We start from the raw sequence: 10,423 nt of genomic DNA, 5'->3' as shown, positions 1-10,423 counted from the left end.
GTGTTGACTCACTGCAGTCGTTTCTACAAGAGCTTGTTTAAAAATAAAAATAACCTCTATTCTATTGACGGGATTTGTTTAAAGTTTTGTGCTGCTGTCTTTTTATGCTAATTGCTTGAGAATGTAGAACTTGGGATTGAAACCCAGTTCGCTCTGTGGCAAATTGGCAAAACCGAATCTTAAAACTTTGTTCGTCCGTGATTCTAATTGAATTGTCGGGACCATGTTCTGTGAGTTTTTAATCGCCACCATGGACTAAGATATCTCAGGGCCACAAACACCCAGCTCACCCAAATCCTAAACAATAAAAGACTGTGACAAAACCTGCGTCAAAATATGAAATATTTGTTTTTTTTTATGATGTACTGTTTTAAAATAACAAGTCAAAATGGAACCCGTGTACTTGTTTACCTAAACTTGCATAGTAGAGCACGTGTGGTTATCTATGTGAATGGGGCAGATTGTTCTGTTAATGAAGCGGATCTGGAGGATTCTGTTCTCCCAAGAATTTCACAATGTAACTCTCCTTGTTGGCGTGGGAGCCACAAAGATGTGTCTATTCGCTCATTAATATGTCGTGCAGTAACCCTTTTGGAATTTTTTTTTTCTTGGAATATCTAACGTATCCTTGGATACCTCGAAATTGTATAAAATCTGAAGGCTTTTATTTTATTGTAGCTCTTTCTTTCACTTGAATTGTGAAGCAGCGGAGAGATTCCTGGCACCAGCGGTGTTCAAACATCTTTTTTTCCCTGAAAGAAGACTTGTTTCATCCAAATCTTCAGATCACCAAACTGCTTAAGAAATGCCTTCTAAATATTCCCCGTGGGTCTCACCCTCACAACCCAATAGATGTGCAGGATAGGTGGATCGGCCACACTAAATTGCCCCTTAATTGGGGAAAAAAAATAGTTGGATACTCTAAATTTTGTTTCCTTTAAAAACTTCTAAAGAGAATATATTTGAAGCCTATGTGGGCCGCTTCAATCTTCAATTTTTCTATGTACTTCAGTTGTGAATTCTTTATGCTATCTTACTGCTTCTTAGTAATTCATCTCAACACATCAGTAAATCTGACCGTATCTCGGCCCCTCACCCCCGTCCCCATAACCCCAACTAACCTGCACATATTTGTACAGCAAGGGGCAATTGATCATGGCCAGTCCATCTAGCGTGCACATCTTTTGACTGTGGGAGGAAACCAGAGCACCCGGACACTGGGAGAACGTGCAAACTCTGCACAGACAGTCCTCCCCCCCCCCCCCCCCCCCCCCCCCCCCCCCCCCCCACCCATTGCTAATCAACATCTTCACTTTTTGCTTTGTATTTCTAGGCTTTGTGACATAGAATGGCACATGCTGACTATCTTCGGTGTGAAGTGTCATACTGTACCTGCACAGTGCTATAATCTTTAATGATATATTTTAAAGCATTACTGTCGGGAATCTCCGCTTTCCCCCTCCCCCCTCCCCCCAGCCACGTGTTTCTCAGGGGTGGGCGGTGTTGCGCTATTTTCTGAGGGTGGGATTCTCTGCTGCTGCCATTGTCAGTGAGAATTCCCATTGAAGTCGGCCCATCCCGACGGGAAATCCACGGGTGGGGGCGCGCTGCCGGACCCAGAGAATCCTGCTGCCAGTGAAGGGCCGGAGCATTCTTATGTTTTGAAAACAAACTGGAACTTAAGATGGCCCCTCGGAGCCACCATCCAGTTTTATTGCGGATTTCACCATCGTATCCCGCTCGAGGACAAAGCTACCTTTTCTGATATTATCACATGGTGGTTTTGGGCAACAGGTAAACAAAACTCCACCGCCACCTTTGTTGTAAAAAATGCAAATTTGCCTCGTCAAATCTAAAGGCTTTGGCCACCAAAAAAACACAGGTAGGTGACGACTTCAGATTGTTAATTAAATTATCGCAATCACTTCTGTGGGATTTGACTCCCCACTGATGTCAGGTCACATGATGCAGTGGCTATTTTGTCTCCCTGCTAAAGATATGGCGGGAAATTCAAACTGCTTTTCCAAGGGACGCCTTCAGAGACGCTGATAGAATTCCCGCAGAGGCAGAGGGCCTGACGGGGAAAGCCATCGAGTGCTGCAGCCAGTTAAGTAGCAAATTAGCCACCAACAATATCTTGAAAGAGAATCTACAGCTTGCTCTCTCTCCTCTAACCTGTTCTAGCTTCACACCGACCTGTGAAGACAACTTCCAGGCAGCTCAACTCTAGGTACCATCACATCTGAGAAATCTCTGTGTTTTCAAGACCGCTTCAGCAAAAGTAACAACTCAGCTGCAAAACATCAGGGCTGCACCAAAATAGCGATGGAGTGGAGTTCCATTTTTATAATTGCTACCTCCGACTGTATCTAGTTTTTGAGTGTGTGGGTGAGCTGTGTGAGTGAGACAGTCTGTTTTCTTTAACCTCCGGGGGCAACTGTGGAACAAATAAACACACTCTTCTCCTTTTAAAAACACAAAAGCTTGCTGCTGGCTTATTTAAATTGACCCAATCACTCTGAGGGTGAGAAAATACACAGGTCCACATACTGATATATTCAATCACGGGCAAATAAAACAGTTCAAAATTGTCTGTAACAGAAGCAATTGGTTTTTTTTAACATCCCTTTAATTCTTCTTGTCATTCCTGGGCCATTATCTTTGCCATACGTCTCACCTGTAGTCCTTTATTAAATGCACAATGAAGATGAACAAAACTACATCCACTGCATTTCCTTTATCTCAGAGTTCCACGGGATTGCCCAACTATGACCTACTCTTTTCACTTTCCATGCTGAATCATGTTTATTAATTCCATCTCACATTACAGACTGAAGTCTTACAGCACCAGGATAAAGTCCAACAGGTTTATTTGAAATCACTCGCTTTCGGAGCGCTACGCTCCAAATAAACCTGTTGGACTTTAACCTGGTGTTATAAGACTTCTTCCAGTGCCCACCCCAGTCCAATGCCGGCATCTCCACATCATATTACAGACTGCCAGGCAATTTACCAGCAGGTAAAGTATGACCATCTGACCTACAATTTCCTGGCTTATGCCTTTCTCTTTATTTGAAGAAATGAGCTATATTTACTCGGATTCCAGACTGTGAGGAGAGATTACACAAACTAGGGTTGTGTTTCCTGTAATTTGGAAAGTTAGAGATTGATTTGATCAAAGTTTTTAAGGGGGGGCAGATAGATCATAGATCATATAATTTATAGTGTAGAAGGAGGCCATTCAGCCCATCGAGTCTGCACCGGCTCTTGGAAAGAGCACCCTACCCAAGTTCAACACCTCCACCCTATCCCAATAACCCCACCCAACACTAAGGGCAATTTTGGACACTAAGGGAAATTTATCATGGCCAATCCACCTAACCTGCACATCTTTGGACTGTGGGAGGAAACCCACGCCGACACGGGGAGGATGTGCAGACTCCGCACAGACAGTGACCCAAGCCGGAATCGAACCTGGGACCCTGGAGCTGTGAAGCCATTGTGTTATCCACAATGCTACCTATTTTGGCAGTCTGGGGAGTATGGAGCCAAGGGGCATATTGCCTAAAGGTTCGAGCCAAGCCTTTCAGGGGTTAAATTAGAAATCACTTAAAGGATGGTAGGCAATTGGAACCCAATCAGCAGTTGATGCGAGAACAATGGTTGACTTTAAATCTGAGATTGATGCAATTTTGTTAACTCCAATTTTTATCATTTTCTTTTGCTTCATTTAAGACATTGTGGCAAAGATTATGATGGCAAAATGGGGCAAAGGCCCCATATGGTATCAGAGGTCACAGATCAGCCATGCTCTTGTTGAATGGCAGAATAGGCTCGGGGAGTTAAACGGCCTCATCCTGTTCCGATGTGCCCAATTTCCAGTCTTCCAACACAATTTTCCTTTCCAGAAAATTGGAAATTTGTAAGCCAGACCTCTGCTATTTCTGCCCTAGTTTCTTTGAGGCCCTGCGGCTTTAAATGAAATGAAAATCGCTTATTGTCACAAGTAGGCTTCAAAGGAAGTTACTGTGAAAAGCCCCTTTAGTAATTGGTTGATAGCCTTCACTCACAGTTCTACACCCACCTCCAGTGGTTCATCTTCCAATAGCAACCCTATCCTGAACCCGACTAAAAGTGACATTTTAAATCATTGCCGGAGTTCTCCAGCCGGTGAGAGTCCCTGTTCCCGCCGGCAGCACGCCCTCGCCTGCGTGTTTCCCGGCGGAATGGGGTGTCTTCAATGGGAATCCCGCCGCCAGCAAACGGTGCGCTGCTGATAAACGCGCAGTTGGGGGACCAGAGAATCCCGCCCCATATGAGCAGCACGGTAGCACAGTGGTTAGCACTGTCGCATCACAGCTCCAGGATCCCAGGTCCGATTCCCAGCTTGGGTCACTGACTGTGCAGAGTCTGCATGTTCTCCCCGTGTCTCCGTGGGTTTTCTCCGGGTGCTCCGGTTTCCTCCCACAAGTCCCAAAAGACGTGCTTGTTAGGTGAATTGGACATTCTGAATTCTCCCTCAGTGTACCCGAACAGGCACCAAAATGTGGCGACTAGGGGATTTTCACAGTAACTTCATTGTAGTGTTAATGTAAGACTACTTGTGACACTAATAAAGATTATTATTATTTCTCCTAGGTTCCTTCTTTTCCTTTCTAATAACACTTTGTTGTATCTTTTCTATAAGTATATTTTGGCTTTCGAAGAACAAAGAACAACACAGCACAGGAACAGGCCCTTCGGCCCTCCAAGCCTGTACCGGTCATGATACCAACCTTGGCCAAAACCCTCAGCACTACCTTGTGCCGAAACCCTCTGTACCCATCCCATCCATGTGTTTGTCAAGATGCCTTTTGAACGTTAATGTATCTGCTTCCACAACCTTACCTGGCAACGCGTTCCAGGCATTCGCCACCCTCTGTGTAAAATACCTGCCTTGCACATCTCCTCTAAACTTTGCCCCATGGACCTTACAGCTATGCCCCCCCCCCCCCCCCCCCCCCCCTCCGCGCCCAGTGACTGATTCCTCCACCCTGGGAAAGAATGCCTGCCCATCAACTCTATCCATGACCCTCATTACCTTGTAGACGTCTATTAGGTCACCCCTCAACCTACGTCATTCTAATGAAAACAATCCTCGTCTATTCAGACTCTCCGCATAGCGAACATCCTCCAGACCAGGCAACATCTTGGTAAACGTCCGCTGCACCCTCTCCAAAGGCTTATAACCGAGATCAAAATACCCTCATTTACGGTATCAAATTTGATCTCATTTCTGTCTCTATCCGTGGGACCTCAAACTTTGACATTCATTCCTCACTGGAATATGTTTAACCTGTGCCCTTTACATCTCCTGTTTAAATTTTTTCCCATTGCATTTTTAAAAACCCATTCAGGGGATGTGGGCTTCGCCGGCTAGGCCAGCATTCAGCTGCTTTCTCGAACCAAGCAGTCCACATGGTACAGGTACACCCACAGTGCTGTTCAGGGGGAATTTCAGAATTTTGACCCAGACATTCATTTACCCTTACATGTCATCTATTCAATATCTCTTTACCTTCTGAATAATTTGTTAATTTCCACAGTCACATATCCTGAACCTTGAAATATTTCTCTCTTTTTTAATCTTCCATTCATGAGACGTAGGCCGCTGGCTGGGCCAGCATTTGTCGTCTGTTCCCGAGGACATTTAAGAGTCAGCTACCTTGCTGTGGATCTGGTGTCGCATGTAGGTCAGACCAGGTGAGGATGGCAGATTTCCTTTTGTAATGTTCTTGTCGGACGGCCTAATTTATATTACAAAAACAATTGTAGCTAAATCTACAAATGATTTATTAACATCAACTGTAAACTATTTACAAAACAACAGATGAATAGCAGGAAGATCATGCACAAGCAACCTCTCCTCAGGTTCCTCCAGTCAGTCTGTGGGGTCACCTGACTCTAACATTCACTTATATACTAGTGAGACTCCTAGTGGCCAGTCACTGAATTACAACATAACCATGATATTCTTACATCCCCTTTACTTTCAAGGAATAAATTACTATATTACCATCAGCATATTTGCATGTGATATCATGAGTCCAACTTTAGAAATGTTTTTAATTTTTAAAATTGGTTTCACAAATATATATACAAGAACAGCAAGCATAGTGTACAAATAGTCCAAATCTACAAATTGAGTCGATCAGATTTCCTCCCGACTCTGGATGATCTTCTCAAAGTTTGACCTTGCTGCTCAGAACTGGGAGAGTCGATGTTCTCCATCACATTCTCATGCTCAGGAACTGCAGAACTATCTGACACTGCAGCTGACATTGATTCTGATGTTGATTCGTCATCCATCACGTTGTTGTGAAAGTCTTCTCTGGTTTTCAAGAGCACGCGACGATTCCTTCTTAAAACCAGCCCATCCTCTGTCTGTACATTGTCAGAATGAGGTGCTGCTTCTTCAAGTACAATGGCTTTTCTCGACCAATTACCTGAATCTTTTGCTCTCACAATGTCATCACTGCTCAGAAATGGTAAAGTTCTAGACACTCTATATGTAACTGCTTTTGTTTTGCTTTAATGTGTTACATTTCCTGCAGGATCACTGCATTCCCCTCCTTCTTTGCCAAGTATGGAAGTGTGGCATGCAACCTTATATTCATGAGTAACTCTGTTGGCGATCGACCATGTGACAATGTTGACACTCTGTAACTCAATAGTGTGAGATAAGGATCAGATTGACTGTCCATTGCCTTCTTCAACAATTGCTTAACAATATGTACACCGTTCTCGGCTTTTCCATTGGCTTCAGGGTACAACAGACTCAGTGTGGCGTGATTGAAATCGTACGTGACTGCGAAGTGTTGCCACTCTTTACAGCTAAAACAAGGACCGTTCTCACTCACGACAACTTGCAGAATTCCGTGTCTAGCAAAAATTTACTTGGTATGCAGGATTACACTGCTTGCAGTTATGCTTCACAGTACAACCATTTTGAGCCATAAGGGGCTGGTTTAGCACAGGGCTAAATAGCTGGCTTTCACAGCAGACTTTGGCAGGCCAGCAGCGCAGGTTCAATTCCCGTACCAGCCTCCCCGAACATGTGATGGAATGTGGCGACTAGGGGCATTTCACAGTAACTTCATTTGGGCAGCACGGTAGCATGGTGGTTAGCATAAATGCTTCACTGCTCCAGGTTCCCAGGTTCGATTCCCGGCTGGGTCACTGTCTGTGCGGAGTCTGCACATCCTCCCCGTGTGTGCGTGGGTTTCCTCCGAGTGCTCCGGTTTCTTCCCACAGTCCAAAGATGTGCGGGTTAGGTGGATTGGCCAGGCTAAATTGCCCTTAGTGTCCTAAAAAATAAGGTTAATGGGGGTTGTTGGGTTACTGGGATAGGTATACGTGGGCTTGAGTAGGGTGATCATTGCTCGGCACAACATCGAGGGCCGAAGGGCCTGTTCTGTGCTGTATTGTTCTAATTCTAATTCTAATTTGAAGCCCACTTGTGACAATAAGCGATTTTCATTTCATTTCATTTTCATAGTTTGAAAAATAGTCTATGATCATTAAATAAACAAATACTTGCCTGGCGTGTTTGATGAGATTGAAGTCATAGCATTGTAACCTCATCATCAACCGCTGAATGAGACATCTGGTTGAGATTTATTTTGATGATGTTAACCAAAGGACGATGATCTGTCTCAACTGTGGAATTTTGAAGCCCATAGATGTAATCGTGGAATTTCTCCAAGCCGACAACTAAACTCAGGCATTCTTTTGCGATTTGGATCGTGATGCACACGTGACTGGTTTCCAATCGTCATGCTCGAGTTGCAGAAGAACTGCTCCCAGACTATCTTTGGACGCGTCTGTTGGCACTTTAATCTGCTTAGATAGGTCAAAAACTGTTAGAACTGGCGTGATGGTTCGTAAAATCTTGAGCTTCTTCCACTCTTGCTCATGTTGCTCAGTCCAAGTGAAATCCGTTGTCTTGTGCAGGAGATCACGGAGATGTGTTGTTTTTGCTGAGAGGTTTGGAATGAATTTCCCTATAAAATTGATCACACCCATCACTCTTAAAATGGCTTCCTTGTCGTGTGGTTTTGGCATGTTGCGAATTGCTTGGATTTTGTCCTTGTCAGGTTCAATGCCATGTGATGAGAGTTTGCTACCTAGGAATGAGACCTCAGTTACTCCAAATTGGCACGTTTGCTTGTTGAGCTTCAGCCCATTTCTCCTGACGCTCGTTAAAACTTTAAGCAACCTCGTATTGTGTTCTATGGGTGAGCCCCAAACGATGATATCATCCACGTACACACGTACACCTTCGATGCCTTCTATTATGGCACGGTGAAAAATTCCTGATGCTGAAATTATGCCAAACGTCATTGTCGGAAAGCAGTACCATCCAAATGGTGTTTAAAATAATAATAATTGTCTTTATTATTGTCACAAGTAGACTAACATTAACACTGCAATGCAGAAACCCTGTCATGCATCAGGTTTTGTAAAGAATTGTGCACCAGCCAAGAGGCAGCACAGTAGCGCAGTGGTTAGCATTATTGCTTCACAGCCCCGGGGTCCCAAGTTCGATTCCCGGCTTGGGTCACTGTCTGCGTAGAGTCTGCACATTCTCCCCGTCTCTGCATAGGTTTCATCCAGTGCTCTGGTTTCCTCCCACAGGTCCCGAGAGATGTGCTGTTAGGTAATTTGGACATTCTGAATTCTCCCTGAGTATACCCAAGCAGGCGCCGGAGTGTGGCGACTAGGGGATTTTGCACTGCAGTGTTAATGTCAGCCCACTTGTGACAGTAATAAAGATTATTATAATTATTATTTCAGACATGATTTCCCCACACTTTGGTACTTGGTAATGTTCTCTTTTGATATTCTCATTAAGATCTTTCGCATCCATGCATATGTCAATATCGCCATTCCTTTTCTTTACACAAACAGTGAAATTTACCCAGTCGGTAGGTTGTTCTATCTTTCTGATTACTTTTAATTTTATCCATTCTGTCTCGCTCCTTTTTGAGGTGATCCCGAAGAGGAACAGGTACTCTTCTTGGTGCCTGTAACACAGCTTTTGCATCCTCTTTGAGTTGTACCTTGTAGGTGAATGGTAGTGTACCAAAACCTGTGAACACATTGCTGAATTTGCTGCTAATGTTCTCTGAATCGTTGGAGTTTTGATCCAATCCTTTGTGGATGCTACATACCTACTGCACTAGACCTAATTCTTCACAGGACCGATCACCTAATAATGAATCCAAGCCCTCGGATAGAATAGAGAACGGGAGAGAATAAACTGTGTTCTTCACCGCCACACTCGTGTCACAAGCACCATAACATTTAATGCTTGAACCATTATAATCTCTCAGAAACTTTCCCACCTTTTTTCGGATGTTTCCCGCCTTTGTGGCGACTTGGGGATTTTCACGGTAACTTCACTGCGGTGTTAATGTAATAATAATAATAATCGTTATTGTCACAAACGGGCTTCAATGAAGTTACTGTGATAAGCCACTAGTCGCCACCTTCCGGCGCCTGTTCGGGGAGGCCGGTACAGAATTGAACCCGCGCTGCTGGCCTTGTTCTGCATTACAAGTCAGCTGTTTAGCCCACTGTGCTAAACCAGCCACTAATCATAGAATTATAGAATTTACAGTGCAGAAGGAGGCCATTCAGCCCATTGCGTCTGCACCGGCTCTTGGAAAGAGCACCCTACCCAAGGTCAACAACTCCACCCTATCCCCATAACCCAATAACCCCACCCAACACTAAGGGCAATTTTGGACACTAAGGGCAATTTATCATGGCCAATCCACCTAACCCGCACATCTTTGGACTGTGGGAGGAAACCGGAGCACCCGGAGAAAACGCACACACACACAGGGAGGATGTGCAGACTCCGCACAGACAGTGACCCAAGCCGGAATCGAACCTGGGACCCTGGAGCTGTGAAGCGATTGTGCTATCCACAATGCTACCGTGCTGCCCCCTAATGTAAGCCTACTTGTGACAATAAAGATTATTATTATATGTGCTGCTCGACTTTGTTAGCAGGGCGCTGGCGAGCGTGGTCTCGGCGAATCAGCTGGCGAGCCTTCATTTGTGACGAGAAGTCCGTGAGGCCTCGTTAAGTGGACCAATTAACGTTGAATTGCGTTGCCGGCCTCGCTGGGGGGGGGGAGCTCCGGGAATCTCGCGGCAATTCCCACTCCTTACCACACTTCTCCGGAGAATTGCGCCCTGAGACAGTAACAGTGTCCACACTGGAGTTAGGAAGATCCTGGGTTGAGGGAGGAGTCGATGTGTTTGAGATGCTCATACATAGATCCAGGAGGCTTCCTGGGGTCAATGGGAACGTTACAACTTCAAAGGTACTGAGTTAGCTATGAAGCGCTTCGGGACATCCCAAGGTTGTGAA

Source organism: Scyliorhinus canicula, chromosome 12, assembly GCF_902713615.1.
Source record: "Scyliorhinus canicula chromosome 12, sScyCan1.1, whole genome shotgun sequence".
In the NCBI taxonomy this organism is placed as follows: Eukaryota; Metazoa; Chordata; class Chondrichthyes; order Carcharhiniformes; family Scyliorhinidae; genus Scyliorhinus; species Scyliorhinus canicula.
This window is presented reverse-complemented; position numbering follows the sequence as displayed.